This window comes from Vidua macroura, chromosome 1 (assembly GCF_024509145.1).
Source record: "Vidua macroura isolate BioBank_ID:100142 chromosome 1, ASM2450914v1, whole genome shotgun sequence".
In the NCBI taxonomy this organism is placed as follows: Eukaryota; Metazoa; Chordata; class Aves; order Passeriformes; family Viduidae; genus Vidua; species Vidua macroura.
The window spans coordinates 49,274,135-49,288,297 of NC_071571.1; positions in this window are offsets into that span (position 1 = coordinate 49,274,135).

Here is a 14,163-nt window from a genome sequence, read left to right on the forward strand (position 1 = left end):
CTGTCACCACTGGGAGGGGCAGCTTGTCCAGTATTAAACGTTCCTGAATGCAATCCAAAGATGCTGTGGCAACAGCAGCCAGGCCTTCACAGGCATGGGGAAGGGGGTGATGGAGTTGTCCTCATTCTGCTGCATCCAGTCACCTTCAGTGGGGCCCAAGTGGGTATCCTTTGGAGCTCTGCCAGATTGCTTCTGGTACAAACTTTGCTGTAGTCACAAAATGTGACTATACGTTATATAGTCTATAGTTTATATATATAGTCATATAACTATATGTTAACAGTTTCTAGCACCCCTGCACTGAGTAAACCCCCAGCTCAATCAAAACCACGTTGTAATTGACTTAATTTTACATTAAAAAAAGGTACTTTTATCCTACAATGAATACAAAAATTAGGCAGTCATGCCATACTCATACCTGGGTGCATGAGTTCCTCAGTGCTTGTTTTACCTCAAGGCTTTATTGCCCACCTACACTTGCAAGCATTTTGGTGTCTTAGCTTGAGTTAGCCTTGCACTGGGCGCATTTCCTGTTCAGGGAAAATCTCCTCCCTCGTAAGCTCACATTCTGATCAGTCTTAAGATATACTCCTAACTCTGGGCAGTTTCCAATATCAAGACCTTCTGGAGTATAGTTAGCTTACACATCATTACAAGATATGTGGCTGCTTATATATGGAAGATGGAAGCCATCAATACCTTCCAGCGTAACACTCAGAAACACAGAAAGGGTGTGAACAGGGAAGGGCAAAAACTGCAGCTATGAGGTCATAGTTCTACTTTAGAACCCCAGTGACCTTTAGATGGCTGTTGCTTAATGAAGAGAATGACTGGTACTTTGCATTCCTGAATGTCCATCAACACAGCAGAGGATTTTTTTTACTTTGTCTTAAAACAAGTTTCCAGAACTTCAAACAAGTGATTTGCTTCTTTCCCACAGATCTCTTAATAAATCAGTACTCCCAAAGGCTTTATTCTGATTATTACAATTACAATGTTATAAGTAGTAATAACTTGTCTCCTTGTTACCTATGTCTAGCCAAGTGCTATTTCCCAATTTAAAGATGAGGAAGCCACAGTCAGTAGTTGTCAGTAGAGGGAGCATAATCTACATCCTCTGACTCAGAGTCCTGTGCTTTAAACAACAGACCATACTTCCTTCTTCAACAGATTTATGATAGTATCTAAGGGAACCACTTTAACACAGGTTCCCTTAAAATGTTTAAAGTCATGCAGCATAAACACATTATAGCCACATTTAAGCCTTACTATGGTCACTGATTTAATTTTAGTGGGCATTAGATGTCCCCAGCTTTCCTCTTTTTCCTAAATAACCATTTTTATTCTGCAGAGTTTGATCATGCTGATTTATTCATAGTGTAAGAATTGCCCTGTAGCAATTGCACTAATTGGCAAAGAGATGCTAGAGCAAATAAATCAAAAATCAGAAGAGAAAGTGATATGTTGTTCATTGCATTAAATCTGATGGTCCTCTTGCCTAAAGTTTTATTTTATCACTCAGATCCAATCCCATTTTAATACTCCTAACATCATCTTTTGGTGAGATAGGGTAAGGACTAAGTATTTTATCACCATTATATTTTGACCATGAGATTCAGGAGTGGTTATCATCATTTACCAAAATGAGGGAATGCGGAAATAAAGTTATCTATCTGATTTGATCTGGATAACCCATATAGTTCTACTATCCATTTAGAAGAAATTGTGAAATTCTTATGACCTATGAATGAATTTTCTCCTTAGCATCCCATAATCAAAAGCATGAGGAAAACTTCCTACTATTTCCTTCAAATTTGACACTCCTTTAATCTTTGTTTCAAAATTTAGAGGCATTGTTAATCCTAATTTCCTAATTTTTAATTTTTGCTTATGAAAGTTTTGTCTTTCTCATATGTGAGGAGGGACTTGCACCAGGAGATAGATTGATAGCGAGCTCAGGTGGACAGGGCCATGCTTATCTGTGTGCTTGTAGAGCTGCAATCTCAAGAATGCTCAGTATGTCATCCTACCCCTGTTCCAATGCTAAATAAGAAAAACACATCTTCAGTCTACATTCCAGAAGTGATACAAGTCAGGATAAAGAAGTGAGAGGCTGGAGAAGTGGGAAAACATGTCTAAGTCAATACTGTTGGAACACTTACTTAGAGTATATTGTAGCAATTACAACCAAGTTGCCTTTCAGCCACAAGCTGAAGATAGTGACTATGTCTGATTTTTTGAGGAGAGAGTGCTGGCAGAATGGTCTAGAATGAGAAGAGCATCACATTCTTAATGCCTTATAAAAGAACATTGATGATGTTTATAGAAAGATATTTGACAGACCTGGAAACTGTTGACCTAGGTAAATAATTTTACCTGCTGCATTGCTCAGCATGAGCTGGCGATGTGCACTTGCAGCACAGAAAGCCAACCTCATCTTGAGCTGCATTAAAACCAGCCTCAAGCCAGCAGGGCAAGGGAGGGGATTCTGACCCCCTACTCTTCTCTGGTGAGACCCCACCTGGAGTGCTGCATCCAGCTCTGGGGCTCCCAAAATAAGAAAGGCATGTATCTGTTGGAGCAAATCTAGAGGAGACCACAAAGATGATGAGAGGGCTGGAGCACCTTTCCTATGAAGACAGGCTGAGAGAGTTGGTTTATTCATCCTGGAGAAGAAAAGGCTTCACAGAGACCTCAGAGCAGTCTCGGTACCTAAAGGGGATACAAGAGAGATGGAGAAGGACATTCAACAAGGGCATACAGTGACAGTACAAGGGGTAATGGCTTTAAACTGACAGAGAGTAGGTTTAGATTAAATATTAGGTAAAAATTATTTACTCTATGCGTGGTGAGACACTAGAACAGGTTGCCCAGAGAAGCTGTGGATGCCCCATCCCTGGCAGTGTTCAAGGTCAGGTTGAACAGGGCTTTGAGCAGCCTGGTCTGGTGGAACGTGTCCCGGCCCATGACAGGGGGCTAGAACTAGATCAGTTTTAAGGTCCCTTCCAACCCAAACTGTTCTATGATTCCATGATGATTGCAGATGAACTAGAGCCAAGCAAACAGGGAATCCAACCAGCATTTGCAATATTTTCCATAAATGCTTACAAGAATATTAACTATTAGGTCAACTACAGCACAGTCTAGAATTTTCCTCAAGTCTCATCAGGCTTTAGAAATATTCTATATTACTTATCACATAATGAGAGAGCCTGTGCTTGTTAATCATATACCACACAAACATGAACAAACAGCTCTTCACTTTCTCACATCATGGTTTGTAGTAGTGGGTCTTCATATTACGCACCATGGCATTGCTAGTGTGTTTTCATATATCCTATTAAAAATGTTATTATTTTTACTGCTTAGTCTATTCATATCAATGTAGCTCTAGAAGATCTACAAAGCAGAAGAGCTTGTGGAACACAATAGCAGCTTATAGTTCAGTAGGAAATAGCTGAGATGCTGTTAAAACATGTTTCCCAAAAGCTGAAGATCAGAATTAGTTCAAGATCTGTGAATACAAATATGAAACGTTTTTTCACAAGGTATTGCATAAAACTGCTTTTAATTAGCTATAGTACTGTATGTTAGCATGTGGTCATGCTCTACCTGCAGATACACAAAAGACAATGATTACAGAGGCAATTGTCCTGAAAGAAAACAAACCATAAATGTGCAGTGCTGTAGATTTACTGATACAAGTCAGGTGAGTAGAAGGCCCCAAAATGGCCACTTCTACTCTGAATGAGAGCATTTGTGAGGATATAAGTTTATACCCCGTTTCCCATCTATTGGTAACGGGACAACTATGCATAAGAAAAAGTGGGTGTAATATAGAATATCAGTGGCATTTAATCCTGGGCAGATTATACAGATTACAGCTATTTACTGAAACATTGTGTATAAGTTTCTGAAAAATCCAAAGTCATGCCTGAATGTTTAACTTATATTTTGGCATGAAAAATCTGTAATCAACAGATTTAATTGCACGGTTTGTGGTGGGCTGTTAGAAAAAAATTCAGAGCCTTCCAGGTTGGCTGAGGCTTTGAGCAACCAGTTCTAGTGGAAGGTGTCCCTGCCCATGTCAGGGGTCTTGGAACAAGATGATCTTTAAGGTCTCTTCCAACCCAAACCATTCTAGGATTCTATAATTCTGAGTTTGTTGAAATGAAGAAAAGGTTTGCTCTACTTTTGTTCAGTGTTGAACCACTGATATTACTTACTAAATAATTCATTGTAGTTTACATATGTAAATTATGGAGTTTTAAACAATTTTTATCCTTAGGAATGGAAAACAAAGGACCTGCCATATTGCATTAAAAGCAGATGAAAAATCAAACATCTGCTTTTTGTGATAATGGACTAAATTTTCCTTTACTCTGCACTTATTCTTGCTATGAACATTTCCTTGAAGTGTCATAGGATTTCAAAAGCCCCAACAGGAGATGGGTAGTGTTCTAATGTTATCACATCTTTAATTAAATGTTTAAAGAAGAAAGGATTAATGACTTTGAAACATAAGAGTTTTACAATATAGCCTACCCCTAACTATGCTGTGTTTTGTTTCTTCTATTTTGAAAATAATAAATGACTGAACCTATGTATGTGATTCTTTATTCATTCTGGAAGAGAGAAAGATTTTTTTTATTTTACAAATTGCTCTTACAAGCTTTGATTAAGCTAGACCTTAAGAGCTGAAAGTCACAAAGTTTTCACTTAAATTCTGTATTAGAATATATATAAATAATGCAAACATCAGTAGTGGAAAAATGCAAACATCAATAGTGGAAAATAGCAAAATACATGAAAAATACTTGGGTAACTTTGAATCTCTTAATTATTGCATATTAGGGTATACGTAAAGTAACAGCTTCCGTTTATTCACTTTAAAACACTGCTTGCTTTATTTAAAGCGTTGTATTTCATATTTTATAAAGAATTTTGTTCAACTATGTCATCCATTCAATCCAAATACTTTTTGAACCAAAGGACAGAGTAGCCTTCAAAGATGCAGAAATTAATATTTGTCCTTTGTTGGTATTTTACAATATATAATTAAATTTTTATTAGCTTTGTCTGTATATTCAATGCAAGAAAAACACCTTTCTCCGTTTATTACACTACAATTACAAGGCTTGGCTTGAAAACTGTATAATTGTATACAGTATTGTATGCTTGAAAACTTGTATAATTCCAAGACTGCTAGGTATACTACACTGAAGATATGGAAGAAATTAAATTGGGTGTAATTTTGGAAGATCCTTTCTACATCGTCATTGATGTAGCAGATACTTCAACTGTATTTTCTATTCTGAAATAGCTTATAAAATATTCAAATAGAAACAATTTTATTTAGTTTGCAAGATGTCTGGATGGAGGAAAGGAATTAGGTAGTCAGTCATTATGCAGAATAATGCTTGCTACTACAGAGACATCACTTCTTGCTACATGGAACAAGCAAGACAATAAAAAAGATCCCAACAGAAGTACCTCCACTTGGTAAATTTCCCTAAAAAACACTGCTGAAATTCAGTTCTGTCGTTTAACTGATGCCTTGTATAGCAAGAGAAGTTAACACCACTAAGTAATCCTCTCTATTGGCAGTGAAGTTTTTATTTTCAGCATCTTAGATGGGAAAGAGCCTGTAAGTTTCTGTTCAATTATCTAGAACTCCTTTATTACACACAACAGCAGGTTTTGAGAAGACAGTAAAATAAACTTTTTCCCTCTTATGGGCTCTGTGCTTGTGCTCCAACAGAAAAAATCATGTGTGGAGTGGGAAGCATCTGTCCTTTGGCTGAAGGCATGTGCCTCTACTCCTGTGCCTGTAGCAGTGGCTGCCCAAAGAGGCAGCTCATCTCTTCACACACTGCCAGGTTATTTGCCACCTACTCACTAATCCAGATTCAAATGTGCTCTTCCCACTCAATAAAGGGTGTGAGGGGTTTTGAACCAAGGTGAATGGAAAGCCAGACATACTTTTGAGCACGCTTGTGTGGGCCGATCCTCCATATATCCACATCTGCACATATTGCCACTGTCACTGTGCACATGGAATCTATTCTGTGAAAGCACCTTGCAGTCAGGAGAAGGAATTTGCCATTCTGCTCTGGACAGAACAGAATCACTCTGCTGGGACATGACAACGTGGGCCAAGGCCTAATTTTAGGTTCCAGGGGGACGATGAGCATGTAAGGAGGAAAGCAAGGATGTGATTTAAAAGCTGTCAAGGCAAAGTTTCTCCTTCCAATGTGAGAATTGAATGAATCACTCCCCAGGAGCCTAGTCCAGGAATCACAGCTGTGGTCCTTATTCTCTGGAAACAACACACTCCAGTGCTAAACACTCTGAGACCTTACAAAAAATTGGAAGATCAAACAATGAATGGAAGACCCTGAGCTCAGTGTTGTTCCATGGTCCATACAGGGAGGAGTTTATGACTTTTCCCATTTTAAGACACCTCCTTAACACACATACTGATGGTTTTACAAAGAGCCACCTCTAATAACTTCTGAAAGCTGTGAAGATCCTCATGTCCTGCTAATAAACCTGTGCATAATATGAGGTTTTTATCTTACACATGCCAAATATAATGAATAGGAACAAAGTTCCTCTGTTAAATAATGTAACAAATGCCAGTACAGGCAGCTCTTTTGAAAAGTTTGGTTTGAGCACAAAAATCTGGGGATAAAGAAATGGCAACAGGATTTGCTGACCACACTGCCAGAGGATTCCTCCTAAAAATACTTGTTTTGCAATGTTCAAAGGAGAAATTATAGACAGACCTGTACTAGTGCAATCTGCAAAAAAAATAAGATGCAAAAAATGTTGTTTAGTCTCCTATTTCATTGTTCTCCTGACTGCATAAAAATGTATGTGGTGCAAGCAGGCAACAAAACGCAGCATTAGTAGTGTGATTTTGAACAAAAAATGGAAGGAAAGAATGAGTTGATGAAGAAAATTTTTACAATACTTGCCTTTTTCTAATTTTTTTTCCATCAGGGGAAGATAACTGTGGCTCACATTGTTTCTCATTGTTGTAGGACGTCCACAGGACATCCCATTGTCTGACTCAGACATTAAAGAGGAGAGTTTGAGAGACACTGGATGAGCCAGTTTGTGGTATGACACTGCACTGCAGTCAACAGCTTTGTAAAAGTTACATAAATTAGGGCAGATTTCAGTGTACCATTTCTCATATATGATTCATCCTGGCATAAAGTAGCTGGACAGGGCTTGACTCATGCTAATATGTAAACCTTACACTAAGGAATATATAATGCAAATTATATTTTAGAAGCTCATGAGTTTATCCCTAATACTTACTTCATGGATTCCCTCTGCAGGTCCAGAAAATTCTTGGTGTCCCAAACACAGACTGAAATTTTTGGAATGAGTTCCTTAAGTGGTATTTCGTTCTGTAGAATCCATTCAGCTGATTTATACATGCAATTTTCATTCAGGCTGATGTGTAAACTACAGTGTTGCATTCCTTTCAAACTGGTGTGTTGTAGGCCTAGGTACTTAGCACTGTTTCCTCTCCTCTCAGATACAGAGGTGGTGACATACACAAATAAGATAATTCAAGGAATATGAGATAGATTACTCCTATTTCCAATATTATGTTTAAATGAACACTGAATTACTATCCACTCTCTTGCAAGCATTGACAGGCTTATCAGCAGTCATTTTCACAATCAGCTGGCATTACCTCCAACCTACTTAGCTAGGAATTTGACTATGACTAGGCAGAAGTGACATTAAATTGCCCTTGGAATCATTCTAGGATAGCAAGTGAATTTCACAAAGTTAAAATAAAAGGCTAACTACTTCTCTACAGGTACAATCCTTCATGGTTCTGTAACTCTGATAACATCAGATGTGCATGTGTCTGTCTGACGCTGTTGAGCAGGACGGGAACAAAGAACTCTAGAACAGAAGGCTAAGAAAATTAGCTCTCCTCTTTATTTCAAATGTACCGCTCTATATATAGAGCACATCAAGAAGACTAATTTCATTGGTCTTAGAGTAAAAACATCCCACACCACTGGTGGGCAGTGAATGACGCACAGTAGCAGAACCTATCTATAAACAATATGAATAACAAGATAGATTAGAGAATTATTTACATTCTTTCCCAACTGTTTCCCAGGCTGTCGCCTGGTTAGAAAACCTTTCTCTTTCTCTCTGACTGAGCTGAGAATACCCACATCTGTCTACTTTCAGGTTTCTGGTCTTGTGCATCCTTTCTGTACCCCTATGTCTACACGCACTTATAGCATCTGCTCCCTCCACTTTTCACAGGCTTCAAAGAATGTACTTTGGATTGGTTAGCTGGATGTGAGTCATCATAGCAGGTCAATTCATTTTCCCATGGTGTGTTTTGTTCCACCTCATGCATGTCACTTTTTCCATTTTGATCTTACCAGTATTACCTGCTTGGCATGGTAATACTTTTATCAGTGCCTGTTTGCAGGGATGAAGTAGCTAAAGAATTTCTGCTCTACCATGCAGATGACTCAATATGACTTTTCATTCAATGCACCTAGTGTTTATATGCTAATTCTTTAAATGTTACATTTTATGGGCCAGAAATGTATGCAGTGATTCAATGGTAGCTCTCGCCTTCTGTATAAAACTCATATATAATGAGTTTTAAATACATGCACATCAAAGTAAATGCCGAAAAAACCAGCTCAGTAAGAGATGAGAAATTTTACTTCAGATGTATTATTTGTTAAGAGCAAACGTAAAAATGAAAGATGAAAACTTAAGGCTCACCAGCATTTTTTTTAGCAGTGCTATAGTTGTACCCAGTCATCTCCACTCTTGGGCTGTGACGGTTTGCTGACACCATATTTCATCACTGACAAACAAAAAGGTTGCTTCAGCTCATTTCCTCTCCTCTGCCCTCCCTTGCTCACATGGAACAATAAACCATATTTGAGAATGGCATATTAAGTAGATTATATGCATGGAAATGTAAGAATTAAGAATGGTGACTCTATAGGAAATGGAAAAGGGAATACTGTAAAGAATGGAGGACTGTAGGCAATTCTTGGAAGCTGAGGTGATGACACAATACTTACGAAAAAGCAGCAAGCTTAAGGTGTCCTGAGTAGGGTGAGTGTAAAATTTTTAGGGCTTTTGGATGTTCAATGAGGGACATAAGGAGCATGGTTTTACTTGCCATAATACCTAATAAATAAGCATAGATGCATGCAAGGGTCTTTGCAAAGATTAAGAACACTTTGTTAGACAATAATTGTTAGACAATAATTGTTAGACAAAAGTTCGACAATAATTGAAGCAATTATATATTAATAGACCTATCATAAACATACCAGAGAAGTTATTTGCCAGAAGATAAGCAAATGCTAGAACCAGGGATTTCTTTTGCAGTAGAATTTATTACCATATTGTGGACATTAGCTGTCCCTGACTTTCCTCTTCTACTTTTCTTCACATTCTACCTGCGCCAGAAGAGATCTTCTGGAAAAAAAAAAAAAAAAAAAAAAAAAAAAGAAATTTCAAGACTGGTAATATTTGCTAAAGATCTTTCCATGTTTGAGCCAGCATGAGAGCTGTCTGGGGTGTGGCCAGAATGTTCTTCAGTACCTGTCATGCAGAGAGCTGAGAAGTCCTATGGGAAACACAGCAATTATGGTACAAGTTAGGGCAACTCTTAGGGTAGCTGGAATTTTTCCAGGAACCAAAGTGGCCTGTGGCAACTTTGGAATGGAGATAAACAGCTATTCCTTCCACTTCCTTTCTGCTCTATACTACACCTGAAGGGAACTAAGCTGTCTGACACTGCCTCACTTTTGCAGTGTTCTCAATATTACTGTGCTGCAGAGGAAGAACACAGGTGCATGAAATAGTGCACAAACAAAAAAACTGAAATTCTGTTTGAAGCACCATATAACTGTAAAGAGCTAACAGATGAAAATAGGTGGAAATGTACAAAAATGTCACTTACTTAATGTGCAGTGCAGAGATTCCTGAGGCAGCCCCAGCAGAAGTACTTCTCAGAGCAAAAGCCTCTAGAAGCACTGCTGCAAGCCAGTTAGCTCTGCATCACAGCACAGAGGCAGCTGTCACACCACTGTCACTGTACAACACACAATGTTGTCACCATCGAAGGAAAGAATGCACTTTTCTCCTTCTAACTTAAAAATTCACTTTTAGGAAGGAATGAAAAAAGTTTTAAAAATAATTACCATGGGAATCACGTTTCTACTATTACCCTCAGCTTTGCCTAAATAAATAGGGGATACTGATAAAAATGATAAGGAGCTCATTTTCTTCTAGCCACAAGATAAAGCTAAAAGTAATAATATTCATGCCATGGTTTTGACTTATTTCCCGAGAGGAGTAGTGTATCTCTTGAATCTACTACCAGCTGCAAATGCCATGCTGATAAAATTAATCTCTCAGAGTGAAAAGATTACACTGTACAGAGCTGCTATGTAATTTAATATTGGATTTTCTCCTTGTTGCAGGATTAGCTCTCTTTTTATATTACTGACACATAAAATAAAGAACAGTGACCAGAACACTTCTAAAATTAAGTCAGATTTTATCATATAATGGATGTTTATCAGAGTGGGAGAAAAACAGGGTTCATAAAACCAACAGCTAGTTAGTGGCTATGGAAAGAAAGTAAATCTGCAATTAAACTATAGTGGTGGTACATTAAATAGAACTGAGTAATGGTAGCTGAACTTAGTTAATTACAGCTGGAAATATTTAAAATAGCTGGAACAGTTTTATACTGAAACTATATGATCTGCTTTGGCTTGATTGCTCTCAGAAGGCCTGTTGCTGTACAACCCTTCAGGCAAAACACCTGCTGAGATTTATATGCTTATAAGGAGAGATTATAGACATATTTTAAAGCTGATAAAGATTGGATTCAAACAACAATTATATAGCTATTGCCCTGTTCTGTGAAATATAATTTGAATTATCTTTCCTCTTTGTGGAAAAATGTTGTTTGGATTAGCCATTCACATGGACTACTGGACACAGTTATGGCTCAGGGAAACTTTTTGTGATAATTGTGTTCTTGGCTTTTCATGTAATGGCCATGTCTCAGCATGGAAGGTAGAGTATATTTAAAACTAAGATTTCTGACAGAGGTTTTTTGATCTCAGTGTATTTCCATACTAGACTGTACACTGCCTGAGGCCAGAACCCCTGACTGTACATCATCAATTATTTATGCACACCCTGAGGCAGAGAGGGCAACCTCAGCAAGGCAGCAGAAGATGCTCCCCACATGTTCACCAGTGCGTGCGAGGGGGAGGTCTGGGCCCTGCTGCAAGGACAGCGACAGGGCCACACCACAGCCTGCACCACCAGCGCCCACCTTCACCTGCCATGTGCTTCTCCAGTATCCTTGCAGCACAGGTGAGCTATTCAGCTGTCCTGTGTGCTAGGCTGACTACACAGCGAGAAGGCACAGGAGAGGAGGGCACACTCCAGCTCCAGAAGGTCCAAGTGATTGGTGACTGTTGGAGCCAGAGTCTGCCCCGCACCTACAGTGACAAGCACAAAGCAGTGTTGGTAGCAGGCAAACACAGCCACAGCAGCTATACATGTTCTCACTTTGGCTTTCACCTGCAGCTGCAGACCTTCCTCCAGCAATGTCAGCTGAACACCAGACCCTGGGATCCCAAGCCCTGCCTAGCAATACGCTCTGGAGCTGACTGTGACAGGCTCTGGCTACAACTTATGCTAATGAGAACAGGAAAAGCATTTTGTATTGAATAACACTCCTTGAATAAAGCTCCTGGCCTGGCCAGGAATACGGCCACATAACCATACAAATACTGTTCGTCCTGCAACACTGCCTTGAAGGCAGCTTTTGGTCTGCACAAACATGCATCTTGAAACACATCAGGTTGCACAAATGTGCACTCAAAAATGCTTTCAAAGCCAAAAGGTCTGGTTTCTCTTTCTGATACGAGCATATACATAGCATATCCCTATGTATGGACATCCCTGGAAGCACGCTGCAGTCAGCAGTGTGAACATGGATAGAGTAACCTCAAATGGAGTATAAACATAGCCAGCGTATCTGCTTCATTCCCTAGGCTCAAGTTAGCACTTCTTGAAACAGCATCAAGATATCGATTACATTGCATCAAAGAAGGAGAATGTTGCTGGTCTTATCTGACCCTGTGAAACCCAGAGAGTACAGTCATCATGCAACTTCCAGGGTCCCAGGGAAAAGAAAGTAGTGCTACAAAATGAGAGAAATGTCTAAAGTTTTCTAAAAGGCTTTTCAGTAAGCAAAATCTGATTGATTAAAGTGTTTGCTTGAAGAAGTAAGGTGAATTATTGGAAAGCACTTTAACCATATGCTTCAAAAAATAAGGTTTGGAGAAGAAAACATTTTAAGTCTGCCTCATTTTTTTTTTTTTCCAAATATACATATAACTGGATGCTAGTTTTGAAAATGTCAACATTCTCCAGGATTGCTTTTACAAATATGAGGAATTGTAGGCATTGCCAAGATGTGCTTCATTCCTATTTTTGGGCATACTTCAGAAGTTCATACTTGAGCAACTCACTGCACTCAAGGGATGTTGTGCTTAGGTAAGAACTAACATTAAGCCTCATCATAACAGGATTTTCTGGATTTCTGAATCTCAATGAAAGTCTACAGCTAAAGTTTTGAAACTAGTCCTTAAACTTCCAACAGTTCTACAGCAAAGCCACAACGATGAATAAAAGTGAACTGTGGGTGGAAAATCAGATTTTATGTTGAAATTTTAGACGTTGTCATTCAGTTCCATCTCAAATCCACAGTTTGGATGGACTGGTTCTACTGCTCTTACTCCTCCTTTGCCATGTAGCTTTTTGACAGAAATGGGATAGAAGTTCTACATTCAAATGTTTAAAGCATTTAAGGCAAAAGAACATTGCCATTTTCATACACATAAAGAAACGTGTATTTTACACTTCAGAAAACAAGAGAGTATATACAGAGCTAAGAAAGTAGTCTATTTTAATTGCAAGCAAGAAGTCAGAGACCACAAAAATGCCATTAAATCCATAGTATGAGGATCCTTGAGTGCATTCCCCCAGCAGAGGCCTGACTGACTGCCTGTGCTGGAAGCCAGCACTGATGTGGTATAGCTGCACAAGCTTGGATGACATGACTGTGAAAGGCTGATGGATGAGAAAGAGCTGTGAGAAGCCCCTTTGGAGGCCTCTGTACTTCACTTGGGAGCACTGCTTAAGCTCCATCTGTTGCCCTCAGCAGAGGTACATGGTGTGCCCACGTCAGACACCTGTCTTGACCTGGAACCTGCTTTGTGACCAGTGTGGCAGCCCCCAGCTGCTGGCTGACCCTGGCACTGCCAGGGGACAGCTCTGCTCACCTTGCTCCAGCACAGGGCTCAGTGGGACCCCTACTCCAGCTTGCCCAGCTGGTGGCTTTCCTTCCCTTACAAAGCAGCCTGCTCTGGCTGCAGTCCTTGCTGCAATGATCCCTGTGCCGTTCACAGGATTCAACATAAACCTGCAAGAGAATCCATCTGCCTCATACCAAGATCCTTGAATAAAAGTTCCATTGTCAAGACCTAAGAACAAAGAACATTGTTTTATTAAAAAAACCCACAAGCTACTAAACTGGTCACTAAATTGATATTATTTTAGCAGAGGTTGCACAGTCTTTTCCTTCCAAAAGGATCAGGCTGTAGATTGGCATTTAAACTAGTTTAAAACAAACCAAAATGTTTAATGTAAGCAGATATCTAAACTGAACAAACTAAAAGTCTGGTTATAGATGACTTTTTTAACTAGTCACCCTCACTTCTACACATTCTTGGTTTGCTATAAGTGTCTGGTATGACAACTATTAGAGTCAACACAGGGGATGGTTCAGACATCCACTGCGAAGATAGGTGTGTACCATGCTGGGGGTGGTAGAGCTTTCCCTCTGCTGTCACATGCTTGCCCACTTATGCACAGGGTGTATGTTCTGGAAAATCCATAGCACAGGGTACGTTTGTGTGCAGAAACACTCGTAGGCAGAAATTTTTATTTCAATAGGAATTTACTTCTAAATAGGCTAGTTATTGTCTTTAAATGCTGGCAATGAATACAAGAACGTCTCTGTGGTGACTCATGCAATATTGAAAAAAAAAA